Consider the following 15,481-nt stretch of genomic DNA (forward strand, 5'->3'; position numbering starts at 1 on the left):
TCTCTCTCTCTCTCTCTCTCTCTCTCTCTCTCTCTCTCTCTCTGCTCTCTCTCTCTCCCCTCTCCTCTCTCTCTCTCTCTCTCTCTCTCTCTCCTCTCTCTCTCTCTCTCTCTCCTCTCTCCTCTCTCTCTCTCTCTCTCTCTCTCTCTCTCTCTGCCTCTCTCTCTCTCTCTCTCTCTCTCTCTCTCTCTCTCTCTCTCTCTCTCTCTCTCTCTCTCTCTCTCTCTCTCTCTCTCTCTCTCTCTCTCTCTCTCTCTCTCTCTCTCCTCTCTCTCTCTCTCTCTCTCTCTCTCTCCTCTCTCTCTCTCTCTCTCTCTCTCTCTCTCTCTCTGCCCCTCCCTCTCTCTGCCTCTCTCTCTCTCTCCTCTCTCTCTCTCTCTCTCTCTCTCTCTCCCCTCCCCCTCTCTCTCTCTGCAGCAGTGAGCTAGTACGCATGCGCAGAAGAGTCTTGGAAACTTTATTGACAAATGTGTTGGCATATCTCCAGGAGGGGTTAATACCGCAGTCATAATTAAAACTCACACATTAAAAGTTTCTAAGAATCATTTGTATATAAATTGTATAATAATCACATGGTTGTATCGTACTACCCTCATTCCCCTGTTTAAAATGACTTTGATATAATAAGGAGTTATAGGTGTGCATCATTTATAATTATACAGTTGCTTATTTATTTTGTTCAAACTCACACTCCCGTATAGTTATTTAATATTAGACCTGTGTTTTCATTTAAAACTGAGGTAACTATTCTTAATGAAGCACTGAGTGGAGGACAATCTCAAGAAATGCTTTATTAATATAATACAGCTATTTTCTGCTGTAACAAACCCTGCTTACAAACGTGTTACTGTATGCAATTTATCACTTAAGCATTTAAACATAGAGTTTCCTTTATATTTCACTAATCCCACAAATTACATCCTTGATTTCCTATACATTCCTGTCACTTTCATTTCATTTTGTTCAATTTATTTAGTTTATTTTTCAGTTTAATTTCAGTGAGGTAATTACGAACCCTTACCTCCATCTGCTTATTATGATATTGTGTTAAATTAGATTTTTATTCTTTCCGCTTTTAGATTGGCCGCCTTGCACAGGATCAACTAGGCTACACACTACATAAAGGCTTTATTTACAATCGTGGCTCCAGGTTGAGAAAAAGTGATTGTATTTTGCAGCAGGCCAACAACACTGTTACACTGTTATAACTTGAAAGTGAATTGGTGTCATTTTTTCCTTTTTTTTCATAAATGAGGACATTAACTGTATCTGAATAATAATGACAAGCACAAACTTTCCGCTGAGGTTAAAGGGGCCCTCTGGTGGGAGAACAATGTCAGATAAGATATCTTAACATCATCATGCAACATGTCCACTTTAAACCTCAAAGCCCCCAAAAACATACATGTTATGTTTCTGCAATATTGAATTTGATCAATTCAAAGACGTTTAAGCAACAAAACCACGTAAGGTTTAGAGAAAACCATGGTTGACATGAACTAGACTGATGAACAACTCACCTGTCAAGCAAGTGACAAACGACTAACGATACTAACAGGTTTCGTGGCTAATGAAATGTCAGTGTTTACTTTTAAGGCTTTTACATACCGGGTGTGCTAAGTAGTTCATGCAGCAATAACATTTATGTAGTTCTCCATAGCAACTTCAAGGTTCATGCATGAGAAGAGTTTCCAACGTGTTTAATATATCTAAAGGAGGAGTTCCCTTTTTGCATTGTTATAAATAACAAGAGCCAACAGTATGTTTAGAACCAACTCGACCAGTTCTTTAAAAAAAAGAGGTATACAGGATACAATCATGCACACAACAATGTCCACTTGTACATGCTTCCCTACTGTATCCATCTTTAGATTTACAAATTTACAGAAATTGATTAATTGTTAACAGTAATGAAATCCCAAATCAACAAGCTGCACATTTGAACACATTTCTGTCCATTACATATAGTATTTGCGCATTTAAAAGATGAGGACAACAATATTCTCTAGTATCTTTTATCATTATGAGTCCTTCAGTGCACTATTCGCAGTACAATGTACATGAAGCCTTAGTGTTGTGTAGTAATCATCTTTGATCACACTGGGGCAGTGCTGACTCACTGAATGTGGACTTACATGGTACTCTAGATGTCTTATTAACACAATAATAGATGTACAGAGTTGGAACAGATTCTATAACAATATATACACATTGCAACTTGTCTAGCTGTGTTTTAGGTTAGCTGGGACACAGGATGGTAAATATATGAATAATGCAAGGGATTGGTTGCAGAGAAATACAACAGATAAAATAAAAACATAAATGAATGGAGATAAAATAACAGGAAATGCAAGTCGAATCGTTATGAGTCAAATGTTGATATAACACATGTGTTCTGCATCTGGATATCTTATCTTAATCAGGAAAAACATCTTAATGCAAGTTATTATGTATTTCTGATCTTGCTTGATTTCACTGTGATCAGATCTCATGCAGGTGTAAATATAATCTGTACAATTTGACCACATTCGTATGAAATATTTAAACTTTCTGGGAAATACACTTATCTGTTTGCCTTCCAAGTGTGAAATAAGAAGATTCAAATCTTGTGTGTATGTGTGTGCGTATGTCAAGTACAGAGCTGGAGTCAGGATGTGGTTGGTTTGGAAAGCGGTTTGTGTACAGATTAAACAAACAAGATACAAGAGATTGATTTAAACTTCAGGCTCGGAGAAAGATGGATGAGGTGAATGAAAAACTCACCTTCTATTATCTGCATAGTTACTGTGGTGAGGTTCTAGTCAGGTGGTAAAGGGGCTGCAATACCACAACATGAATTATAAAGCAAAGGTAAGACAATTCATTGAGGACAGACAAGAAGAACAGAGCATGGACAAACAACACAACTTTAAAATTGAGCTTGAAGGTTCATCCTTGAAAATAGTAGTTCTCAATGCAAGATCCTTCTTACTTCTTGTTTCCAAACGTCCATCTCTGGGCCTTACTCAGTTAGATTTTCCCTCCATTGGGAAGAGGTCAACGTTTGTCAACCAGGAGCAAGGGGAAAACAAGATAAAGATCAAGGATGATATTCAAATTTGGCACCAAAGACCAGGGATTACCTTTTCTACCCAACTGCAACCCTTTGAGAAAATCTGCCATCCGACTTGCCGAGGAAGTCCATAAGATGTGTTAGAAAGCTTAGGAAACAACAAGACTTTCAAAGACATTTATCTTGACAGACAAATGTAAACTCAAGGGCCACGTAAGAGCTTTTTCAAGAACTTTCAATACAATTTGAGTCTGAATGCCAAGTAATTACACAAAACACCTGTATCTCACTCTAAAGCAGAACATGGCCGTGAATATTTCAGTGTGACTGATGAAATTGCCACCGCTAATGGTCAGCTGTGATCAAAGATTCCTTTGATTAGAGCTGCAGGCTCTCGTCACCCCTGGATAACCCTGTGATTGAATTTGCATTTGGAGGGTGGTCAGCAATGAGTTTCAGCTGTGACCACCGTCCCTTTTCTCCTCAGTAATTACACTCTTCTATTCCCACCAATTGAATTAGACGTCAGTATGAGCTGGCTCAACAAGCACTCAGGCAAGCTTTGAAATATAATGCGAGCACAGCAGATCTGTATGTGGTCCAGATTTCAATACAAAGCATTCGTTTGATTCCCACGCTAATTATTGTAGTGTCTGGTGACCACTGCTGCACACAGATGTCAGAGATAAGTGTGTGAATGTCTGTTTGAGGATGCTGATCCGGGAGCTACTGAGTTCTTGACATGGTGTACAAGTTTTAAGCGTATTTTAGACATGCATCAAATATATAAATTATATTCTCAATTTTTCAGCGCCAGGCGTATAGTTGCACAACTCGTCAATGTAACAATTGACCAAGGCAGCCAGTCAAATCAAGCAAGAGGCGTGCTTCACTGCTTAACCACTGGCTTCCTGTTTTTTTCGGCAGTTGTGGTTTGAATGGACATTGATTTAAGAAATTGTTAATTACGATTATATACGACTATATAATTCTCCCCTTCTCCGCATTCAACAGCAAGAGCTCCATAACTGCATTGAATCATTTTTATTCACATCAACATTATTACTTTTGATCACTTGGTTGCACACGCATCCACGCTCTATTGGTTCATCAGCTCTTTTGCCCGACTTGCTTTGTCAAGTGCCGCTTTTGAAGGATCCTCGCCTGTTTCGACACATCTCAGTATGATTGGCCCCTATGTCCCTCACATACATATCACAGGATACATTTTTTTATCAAACAGATGTTTATTGGCAGATGCAAAGCGATTTAAATGTGAATTCTTATTTTAAGGGAGATCTACTTTAAGCGTAAAGCTTAATGTAACATCCACTTATTATGCTAAAATGACATTCATGAACATCTAAAAATGTGTTTGTTTCCCTTTACGGTTCTGATGGACAGATGAGAAGTTAGGTAGCTGGAGTGGTAGCAGGTTTTCCTTTTTACCTTGGCTCCAACAAGGAGGTTTGGCTTGAACCGTATTACTTTATATATATTCTTTTTATCTCTATCTCTTAGCCAGAAATCTCCACTTCAATCTACAAACATTCCAGTTTCATTTCAATCTATATTCTGAAGGTTTTTACTTAGGGGTTTGCTTATATTTCATTCATAACCTGATTTATAAAAGTTTTATTCCTAAAAACATTGATGAAATACATTTTTTTCATGACAGTTTATGGAATGCTAAAAAGAGATATCCAATATTCAATCTCTAAAAACTTTTGACTGTTATACGTCAACAAAATGAAACAAGAGTTTTGGACCTGGCTTTATCCAGGTGTCAGATTTCTGTTTTGGAAATGTATGCAAATTAGCAAGTTTCATGATGATATCTGTTAGTTATAATTTGTACCCCATGTCTTCTCTTCAAATTAAAGATACATACACATAGATGACAAATTAGATGTAGGTATATGTACATATACATGTCTATATATGCACACGTATACCTCTAAGCACAGCAAATGAGTGAACTTCCCTTGATGTAAGTCAGCCTCGATGCTAGACGAGGAGGAGACAAGAAGGATCAGGATAAAAGAGGAGGAGGGGGCGACGTCCAGGGACAAAAGACTGCTGTCCTTGTAGGATGAATCGTAAGCTGCAGACTGTCTTCGACAAAACTAAACATTGTTGTTTGTTTGAATGCCTTAAATGATAATGATGATTGGATCCTCTGAGGTCTGTGTGACTGATGACGCTGATGTCTGACCGCTGTTTGTTTCCTGTCTGCTACCAACAGTCAACATTATAGTTTCTTTAACCATGACCGTCATCTTTCACTAACCTCAATCACTTATGTGCCTAAACGGAACCAAACCTTGACCACAGAGGTAGCAGAAAACATATACATATAATTTTTGCAGCAGTCATTTGTTACATATATTCAATTCAGAAATACACATACTGAACATGCATACAGATGTATACTTAACTACATGCACGTGCTTGCACACATACATACACATACAGTATAAAGTGTACACACAGAAAATACATGTTTTATTAACATCAGATCAGATGCTTATATAACATGTATTTTTTGTGCAAAAAAGCCCGATAATCACTGCTTACAGCTTAAATTGGCTGTTATATATGTAGCTTTAGACATTCATTTGTTTTCACCAAGGTAAGTGTTGGTAAGGGATGGCATCGCTTGAAATTGTTCTGACTGCTCCAGAAACTCCGGTCATCAGATGATCAGACAGTTTGGAAACAAACCTCCAAGTTTGGCCGACTTCATTAGAAGAGAAAATGACGAAGAATTGTGAAATTATGACCCAAATGATCTGCTTATTGTTTACACTCATCTCAGGTTACCTGCAAACCTCCTGTTGGTTGCAATAAGAAATAATAAGTGACATTTCAGCTGTGCTCACTATCAGTTTGACCTCCAAACAAAGTGGTGAGACAACTACAACATAGTCACATCACAAATTAATATCAACCAATGCAGGAGGATCAGATGGTATCTTTCCCTCAAAAAAAAATCAGCCATTCAGCATTGTTGACAGCCGTGTGGAGGATGTGACTCAACATTTTTAGTAGAGACAGTCAGTTAAACCTGCTATGAATCCTGCATCAGCCAGCAGGAGGAACTGCTTCCTCACCTACAGTAAACATTTTTATTAATCTAGGTTTCAGTGGAGAGCTTTTATTGTCCCATTATGCTGCAGAAACTCTGTAGCAATAAGGGAATATTCACTATGATTGGAGAAGATTTTTGTTGAGTTTTACTGAACAATGAAATCCTGGATCAATGGCCATAATGCATACATACTTAAAAGAGTAGATGCAGTGTATATCACAAACAGTGTATACTGGCTGTTGCATATGATCAGTTTAATTGTGAAGCAGAATCTTGCAGGATTTTTTCTGAAGTCAGTGTTCATTCACAACAATAAACCTTATGAACCAACCATCCAGATGGTGTAGCTAGCTAGCAGGCAGATTGTTCTGTATTAGCGTGACAGCATTTTTTTCTCAGACCCCTAGCTATTTGCGTTCTCTACGTTTAGAATAAGCAAAGATTTTCATGCAAGTTGAAATACTTTCGCCTTGAGCACATGAATCTGATGCCGAGTCGAATCAGAAATTGAAACAGCAAAAATAAATTCCCACCACCATGCATACTGGTGCTGGAAGTGTGCCGACATCGGGACTACTGGCCTGCAGCATCCTGGCACACAACACAATAACACCCCCAAGCTAGCTAGCTTGCTATTTTTGCTGAGGTTTTATAAACTTGGATAATGCAACGCAGCACATATGATTTCAGGCTATGTTCCTTTAAAAGGTAGGCCAAGTCAAGACAATTTCATTTATATAGCCTCGTAGAAAAAGAAACTCTATGTAAGTACAGTGAAAGTTGATATAATTCTTCCGAAACCAAATCCACTAATTCTGGTCTGACATTGTGCTGGTGCTTAAGATAACGTTTGGCTCAACCTTGTGATCAGCAAAATGTACAAAGGATGCCATACCTGAGAGTTATAGTTTTTATTTTATTTATTAATAATGGCATGAATTAACCAAAACTAAAAGAGTCTGGAGGCCTGGCCAAAAAAACCAAAAAGGATAAAAGAAGTATGGGACAGCCGCACAGAGCAACCAATGACCAGAAGTTACCGTATTTAGAATGCAGAGGAGTGGCGTAGAGACGCTGTATACGTCTCTGGCAGCAGCAGCGACCTGTCAATCACAGTAGCCCCGCCCTAAAGCATACCCTGCTTTATGGTCTGTTTGACTCTAAATGGAGCATCATTTACTAAATGAACATCATGCTGTATTGAAGAAGACTTGAAACTAGAGATTGAGACCATAAACTCATGTTTACAATGTTTACTGAGGGAATAAATCAAGAGAGAAGTAGAGTCATTTTCTCATAGACTTCTATACAATCTGACTTATTTTTGCAACTGGAGTAGTCGCCCCCTGCTGGTCAGTAGAGATAATGCAAGTTTTAGAACACCTCCCCGTCTGCTTCACTGATGCCTGGGAAAAACTAACTTTTCACCCATTTCTATCCCTACATTTTGCTGTAGCAGCATTTCTAAATGCAGAATCAACTGTTTATTATTACTAGAATGGTTTTAAGTTTTGTTATGCTAACTCATCATCAGCTAGCACCATCTCGAGCTCTCCCCACAAATGTTTTTGAATTAAATAAGCACTTTAAGAAACTATAACAGATCTTCACACAAGGAAAAAATACCAGGAGGACCAGTTTTTACTTTCTTCAAGGGTAAAAGATGGAAGAAGAATTCAGCCGAAGCTGCTGGAAACACATTATTTTGGCACACTGTCACATCATTTGGCCATTCATTTAGAGGGAATAACACCAAACAGCAAAACTAACATTCAGCGAATATCATTAACAAAATATTTTTTGCATCAAAAGGAGGACAGGAGGAGGGCATCATTCAGTGTTGTGTATGCATTTGTCCTGCACTTTTGTGGTATCAAAATCCACAGGTGATGTGTTACCATGACAACATACTTTGTGCTGGTGTTTTAAGCGTGGAGCACAGCAAGTTGAAATCGTACAAGAAGAAAAAAGAAAACAGAACAAGCCATGCACGGACACTCACCAAATGTCTCTTTAACAAAAGCAGACAACCCAAATGGGGAATTGAATATTTAATATTGGTGTGCAAAATATAAAGTCAGACCAATTCAACATAACAAAACAAAAAGCTGTTGCCTAAATGAGAAGCAGATAACTACTGCAGCAGCAGCAGGGCTTTATAGACTGGGAACACTGGGCCCAGGTGTTGGTTCTAATGAGCCACTTCCATCAGGTATCTGGAAAACATGCAGATTGCAGGAAGAGGCTGTGGCGAAGAAGTAAAAAAAGAGCAGAATCTACTTATATGAAACAAGATGTCAATCTTAAACTTATTTTTAAACACTGTAAAAAAAACTCTATTATCATCGGGACTGAAACATAACAGTAAAACACATCATATGGCATCATATTTTAAAATATACATTTTTCTAGATTTTCCATGACATAGATGACATGAATTACGAAAAAGCTGACTTAACTTTTCGGAAAAATGCACTCAATGTAAAACACTGGAGTGCGCTTTAAAATGTTTATTTTAATAATATCAACAATATAAATGATTTAAAATAAATGGGCTAAAATCTCGTAGAATCTCCTGGTCTTCACCAGTGAATGGAACTGGCTCAGGTCTCAAGTCCTGAAACAGTCTTATCTTGTGCTTGGTGAAGATAATAACTTGTACAAATAATTATCTTCTGCATATAACTCTCCGTATTTTCCTTAAACAGCTGGACAAACAGTTTTAATCAAACTTCATACATTGGGGGGACTATTTTCAGTGGTGGATTAATCACGTGGACTGTAGTATTTGTGGCAGCAGAATGGTATATTGGGAGCGAGTCAAAATAAACTACAGTGTGCGTGTTCAAGGTGATGAAAGAACATTTCATTCAGTGCAACGCTATGTGTTTTAATATCTTTGGACAACACTGGAGCTCTATTGCAAAGAGGAAGTTATATCATGAAAGCCGAACGGAGACCTAATGAAGCCCTTCAACCTTTGCCTCACCTTAAAGAGACTGTGAGAAGCAGCTTCAGGTTCCTCTGAGTTCACTGGCCCGTCTGCTCCACGCGTCACGTCGTTCCACAAAAACACTCCCATGATGACGTGCAGTTCCTCGAAAACAAAAGCTAAATCCTGGGTCGGCCTGCTCTGAACCTCTCAGCCCCGTAACACAGTCTGGATTAAGTGGGGTGACCTGATCGAGAACTTCTGATGACATCTAATGTCTAATCTAGCTGCATGTGAGCCAAGCAGTTTAATGATCTTCACCTCAGGACGGCATCAGAAAAACATGGTGGCTTTAATGCTATTTAGGATTAGTGGTTACCCTAAAGAACTAGGAAGGATTTCCCAAATCAAAGGGTAAGTAGTTAGAGGCTTCACTGTTTAAATAGATATTCCATACTTTGCTTTAATATTCACAGTTTTAATTATCATTGCAAAAAGTAATAATAACTCTAATGTGTATTTCAACCTGAACAACCATCTTTTCCCTCAACAAAACCATGAACTGAATGTCCTGTGTAGGCAGAAGTTTATTTTGAAAAGATTGTATGTTTGTAACGAGTAGAAATTGACAGGTGTTGCTGACTTTTGTAAGAAAATGTACTTTTTGTAAGATATCCTATGAACTGTTGTATGAGGATGAAGTTTTCCCAAAGTTTTTAAGTAAAAAGTCATCACAACTGATAAAAATGATGGACAAAACCACAAAAAAAATAGTTATGGATCTAAAGTGTTACAGTGGAAATGTATATACCTTTCATAACAATGCGTATAATGCAACAATTGTGGAAATAAAAAAGGAATGAAATCTAGCGAGGAGGAAGCATGCAACAGTTGCGTTTACTGTGTCACCGTCCTTCTTTAGGCTAAAGACAGTGTGTGATGCAGTATTCCTCCGGGTCACTTTCAGGTCATTTGCACATCCATGGCCTGTCTCTTTCAGAGCAATAACTCAGTTCCCGGTGTTCTGGGATGACTGGTGGGTGCAGCTGATAAGGACGGCCTGTCTCCGTCTCCAAGGAGACCAAGGTCGCAGGAGATACGCTGCACTTTATCTCAGACGGGCTGTCTCCACTTACAATAACATGCAATGTGACCTGAGGGACATGCGTCACTTAGGTTGACTTAAGTAAGCATAGTTTCATGTTTACGGTCCGATATCCAATCAAATCTTCACACATATATATATTTTTCTGTACAGAATGACCTCGTTTTGAGACATGGTGCGTCTCCTGAGACTGGTGAAAAGGTTATATATTCCCCGCCAGAAAAGTAACCTTCACAATTGGGTGGCAAACACATTGTAATTCTCCTCGCTCAAGCTTCAATAAATTCTCTACAGATTTCCTTCACACTCCTAATGTTGACATAAATTACTTCCCAAGTAATCAGCCTTCTTTATTGTTTTTTTATTGGAGTTTTACTCTTCTGTTGTGCTGCATCTCTGTCAGGTATTTTCTGTTTTGTTTAGCAACCTGTAGCTGTCACAGGTTTAGTTTAAACATCCTAAAAAGACTAGAAAAACAAGAGTGAAATTGGATATTATTTTTCTGTCTGAGTGAAGTGCTGATGGGGACAAACAAAAGAAGAACAATCACAAACCTCAGCAGGATTTTTTAAATTGCAGATTGGTTTTTTCCCCCTCTGTGCCACTGGTTGTGTGCTTCAGCTGCTCGCTCAGGCAAAGTGACAGCTCATCGAGATGACTGACAGGTGCCAGGGCAAAAACCTGACCAACGGAGTGGAAGGGAGGCGGGATGGAAATGCATTAACAGCCTTGGGGGGAGGCCAGAGATGCATTAACACACAGCTCTGGTTGTGCTGAGCAGCTCTGAGGTGTTGAACATTTTAAAACTTGCCACTTAATCAAGTGATTGGAAGATTTCATTAAAGCAGTTGTGATTTGATAAAAAACCCTGAAATGAAATATATTCTTCTAAAACAAAAGCTAAATCCTGGGTCGGCCTGCTCTGAACCTCTCAGCCCCGTAACACAGTCTGGATTAAGTGGGGTGACCTGATCGAGAACTTCTGATGACATCTAATCCACGTTTTTTGTTGTTGCACAAGCTGCATGTGAGCCAAGCAGTTTAATGATCTTCACCTCAGGACGGCATCAGAAAAACATGGTGGCTTTAATGCTATTTAGGATTAATGGTTACCCTAAAGAACTAGGAAGGATTTCCCAAATCAAAGGGTAAGTAGTTAGAGACTTCACTGTTTAAATAGATATTCCATCATTTGTGTTTTCACCACTTTGTTAAAAAATAAAACCCTGAAATAAAATATATTCGTTGTTTGAACATGGAAATTTGTCAAATCATTCAACCACCAAATCCTATTTTTTCAATCCAGGTAAGTCTGTGGAAGTTAAACGTGATGTAAACAGTGAAGAGCTGAAGGGTGATGAAAACTTAATATGAATCATAAATCTGCCTTAAATAACTGTGAAATTAAAAGGTGATGACTCATTCAATTCCAAAAGCAGTTTGGATGGATGAAAACAATTCAACAACTTTTCCATCTCCGAGGATGAACTGTCAATTTAAGGCATACAAATATCATTAGCCTGATGAAGCAGAGTTTCTACTTGCAGAGAAATGTTAACAGCATGTGTTGCCATAGAAACCTACATTGCTTGGATGTGTAGTTCACAGTCAGTAATTACAACGCCGTGGTGCCGACCTGTCAATCACAAGGCAGCCACGCCCTCCCACGCGTACCGCTGCACACCTCTGCAATGACTATTATTATTATCGCTGCTGGCGTTCTGTTTCAGCGCTCGTCTCTCCAAATCTAAAATATTATGATCCACATCACGTTCCGCCATCTCGCCTGCCTCTGGCTCCTGGTCCGGGTGGGCAACATTTGCTATCAGATGATTGATTTGTTGATCTGCTTCCCACTGGGTGCCAATTTAGGGGTTTCATTATAGGACATGAAAACATCTATGCATGCTGGGTAACAGATGCTGTGACATGGGATATGTAAACTCCTACATTTCAAAGACATTTCAGTCTTTTTATGATTATCTCCTCCAGGAGATTATGTGTTCTGGGATGTGTGTGAGTGAGTGTGTGCACATATTTGTCTGTCCACGACCACTTTTGCATCCTGCTGGACCTTTCAACCTAATATTTGTGATTCATAGTTTTGGAAAATATGTTTTATTGACTGTTTGGAAACAACCTTTTACAGCACCTATGTCTATAATGCATTATAAACAAACTTATAATGCATTAAAACCTGCTTATATCACTCGAACCTCCTTCATTCTGTTTACGTGTATAATAACCTAGTGTATTGTAATAACTGGGTAATCCGATCAAGCTGTTAATAACATTGTCTTTCTGGAATATATCCTGTGAAGTTTGATTCTTGTAAAGTTTTAATTTAATTTTGATTCTTGTTTTTTTGTTTTTTCTTTCTTTGTAGCTGGCCTACGTGATTATTGAATTCATTTATTATGAATGACTGGTAAGGTTTCAGGCAGCTTTAGATATTATCTATGATTTCTCCTGAAAAGTATTATTTAAAGGAAGCACAATTAATTGGTTTTGGAAGAGGAAAGTATCCAACATCTTCTGCCTATCCTGGGTTTCGGGGGCAGCAGGTTTAGGAGGGTATTCCAGACGTCGACCCCCAGCATTGCTTGTTGTTAGAGGTAGATGGAAAGCTTTGCCCTCTGGCTCAGCTCCCTCTTCACCACAGCGGTCCGGTACGACGCCTGCATCACTTTTGACGCCGCCTGTCATGATCCATTTTATAGCCTCACTTGTGAACAAGACCCCGAGATACCTGAACTCTCTTGCTTGGGGCAATGACTCACTCCCACCGTTTGCACAGCAATGTATGATTATAATTATAAGCACATATACTATAGCTATATGATTTATAACAATAATCACAACACATTATAAAGCATTTTATAGGGAGAATTAGTAAGTATCATAATATTTCCCAATTGCTGGTCACTCCCTGAAACTTTTTTCCCCAATTCCCATAGTTGTAATACATTATAATCTTTTTACAATGCATTATAATCACTGTTATAATGCCTTATAATGTGATTTTAAGTCACACAAAGTGGCCAATGAGTGGTTTAAGTAAAATAAAAATAAATTTGACCTTGTTTTTTTATTTGGTCTTGTAGAGAATTAATTACATTGTTTCACTTAAGCTTAGTTAAAGCAAACATTGACCCTTAGCAAATGACAAACAATAGAGTGTGTCTTCTCATGTTGGTAGTTGAAGTTTACATAATATACACATAATTTTATCCAATCACCTATGAATTAACCAAATGAATGGATACAATTCACCATGGTTTCTAATTGAACTCACAATTTAATTAGCATTTTGTTATTCCAATCCACTCTCATCACCTTGTTTTATTTTGCACTTCCACCATTTTAGTCTCACGTCGACGATGACTTTTGTTTTGATTTATAACCTTTATTTTTTGTTTTGTTTTTCAGTCCCCACATAACCCAACTGATGCAGTCATAGAGAGAAAGCTCTGACATCACATGGCTGTCTCAGGAGTTTTTTAGTTTTTATCTTAGTAGCAAAAACAACAAATTTGACCACACAAACATCTTTTACAGCTCCAGGTAAGACATGTGCAACAACACTGTAACAACACAGTGGAGCTGCTGCTGCTCCCCTCTTCAACTGCAACACATAGTCCAACTGGATGGTACAAAAAAAAGTCCAATATATCGAGACACTGTACACACGCAGTCATTTCAGAAATATCACAAAAAGAGTCATTCGGACATGTGAGAAATGACAATATGGTTGTTTACACTGGACTTGACTGTCTCATGGGTCAGAAACATGCAACATCCAGACAATAAAAGCAAACAACTTCATGTTGTTTAATAGAAACCTTCTGGACAATGAACTTTCATTAAATAGGTTCATTAATACATATTTAAACCCTTATAAAAACCCATATATCTCCTCCAGATGGAACAAATTATATGAACTTTTGAGCAGTGCATGAGGAGACCACAGAGGAATTTAGTTTTTCACACTGAGATGTCAAACATTTGAATAAAGTGTATTCGAACAAAATGATTTAAAGCACAATTTCTGTATTCTGTATGTATATAACTCATGGCCTTGTTAGACACAGTGAGATACTTTGTGACTGGACTTGTATATTTTAAAGATACCAAACAATGACCGATAGCTACTTCCCCCCCAAATAAATTTAGTGTGGAAATTCTGGTTTTATACAACTTGGAATTATTGCAATAGAAAGGGGTACGTTGTGATGTTTACACCGTGGTTCTATTGTTTGCACCATAGACTGTATATATAGATAGGCAACGCGTCTCCACTTCCTCCCACTGTACAAAAGTGAAGCTATAGTATCCTGGACACAGAAGCTGCCATCTTGTGCTTTTCACGTCATTTGGAGCCAACGGTTTTCCAGTGGCAATCATGGGACTGGAGCCGCAGTATCAAGATCCCGCCTACACAACCGCCTCCGCCAATGGAGAGCCGAGCACAGCCGAAGCTTGTTAGCGTGAGCCACCTAGCTGCTATGTTAGCACCACAGTAGCTGTTTGGCTAGAAAGACACAAACTATAATATCTCTTTAAGTACATGTGTGATCAAAAGGACACAGGTTCTTTAAAACAGATTTATGTTTCAGAAACGTCTCCTAAGTGTCTGCTGGCAATCCAGGATATGAACTCAAACAACAGTAAAATAGTGCCATCTAACATTGCTTTCCGTGGAGATGTTGCTAAGCTAGCTAGCTACAGGGTCAGTGACTATATGAACCGTAGAGTGTATATAAAGATATATTCAGTAAGTCTGTCTATACAGATCGAAGCGTTTGAACTCCATGTTTCTATTCTACGAACAGTTCCCAAGCTTCCGGCTCCGCACTCAGCAGCTGTTAATCACAGCTGTCAATCGTGATGTCACACCCCTTTTTACAGCATCGAATAACTAATTCAAACTTATCAGAAACACATGAACATCAGAAGAACTACGTCAAATGACAGAAACCATCTTTGTAATTCGATTTATTTGCCCATCTCCCATCCATTAACATGATGGAGGCGGGATTTATGACCTATACTGCATCCAGCCACCAGGGGGGGATAAATATGTTTTGAAAGCTGTTGTGTTGTCCATCTTTAAATACAGTCTATGTTTTGCTTCTTCACAATATTCCATGAGGCCCCCTTGATTTGGAGTTTTATTGTGGATACTTACTGAATTAAAACAATACAGATATAGCTCTCAGAGACAATCAGGAGTCCTCACACAGATTTCATGTCCTGCAGAATGCTGAGAGGTTGTGATGATGGAGCGTGACCTCACATACA

Source organism: Anoplopoma fimbria, chromosome 18 (assembly GCF_027596085.1).
Source record: "Anoplopoma fimbria isolate UVic2021 breed Golden Eagle Sablefish chromosome 18, Afim_UVic_2022, whole genome shotgun sequence".
Lineage (NCBI taxonomy): Eukaryota > Metazoa > Chordata > Actinopteri > Perciformes > Anoplopomatidae > Anoplopoma > Anoplopoma fimbria.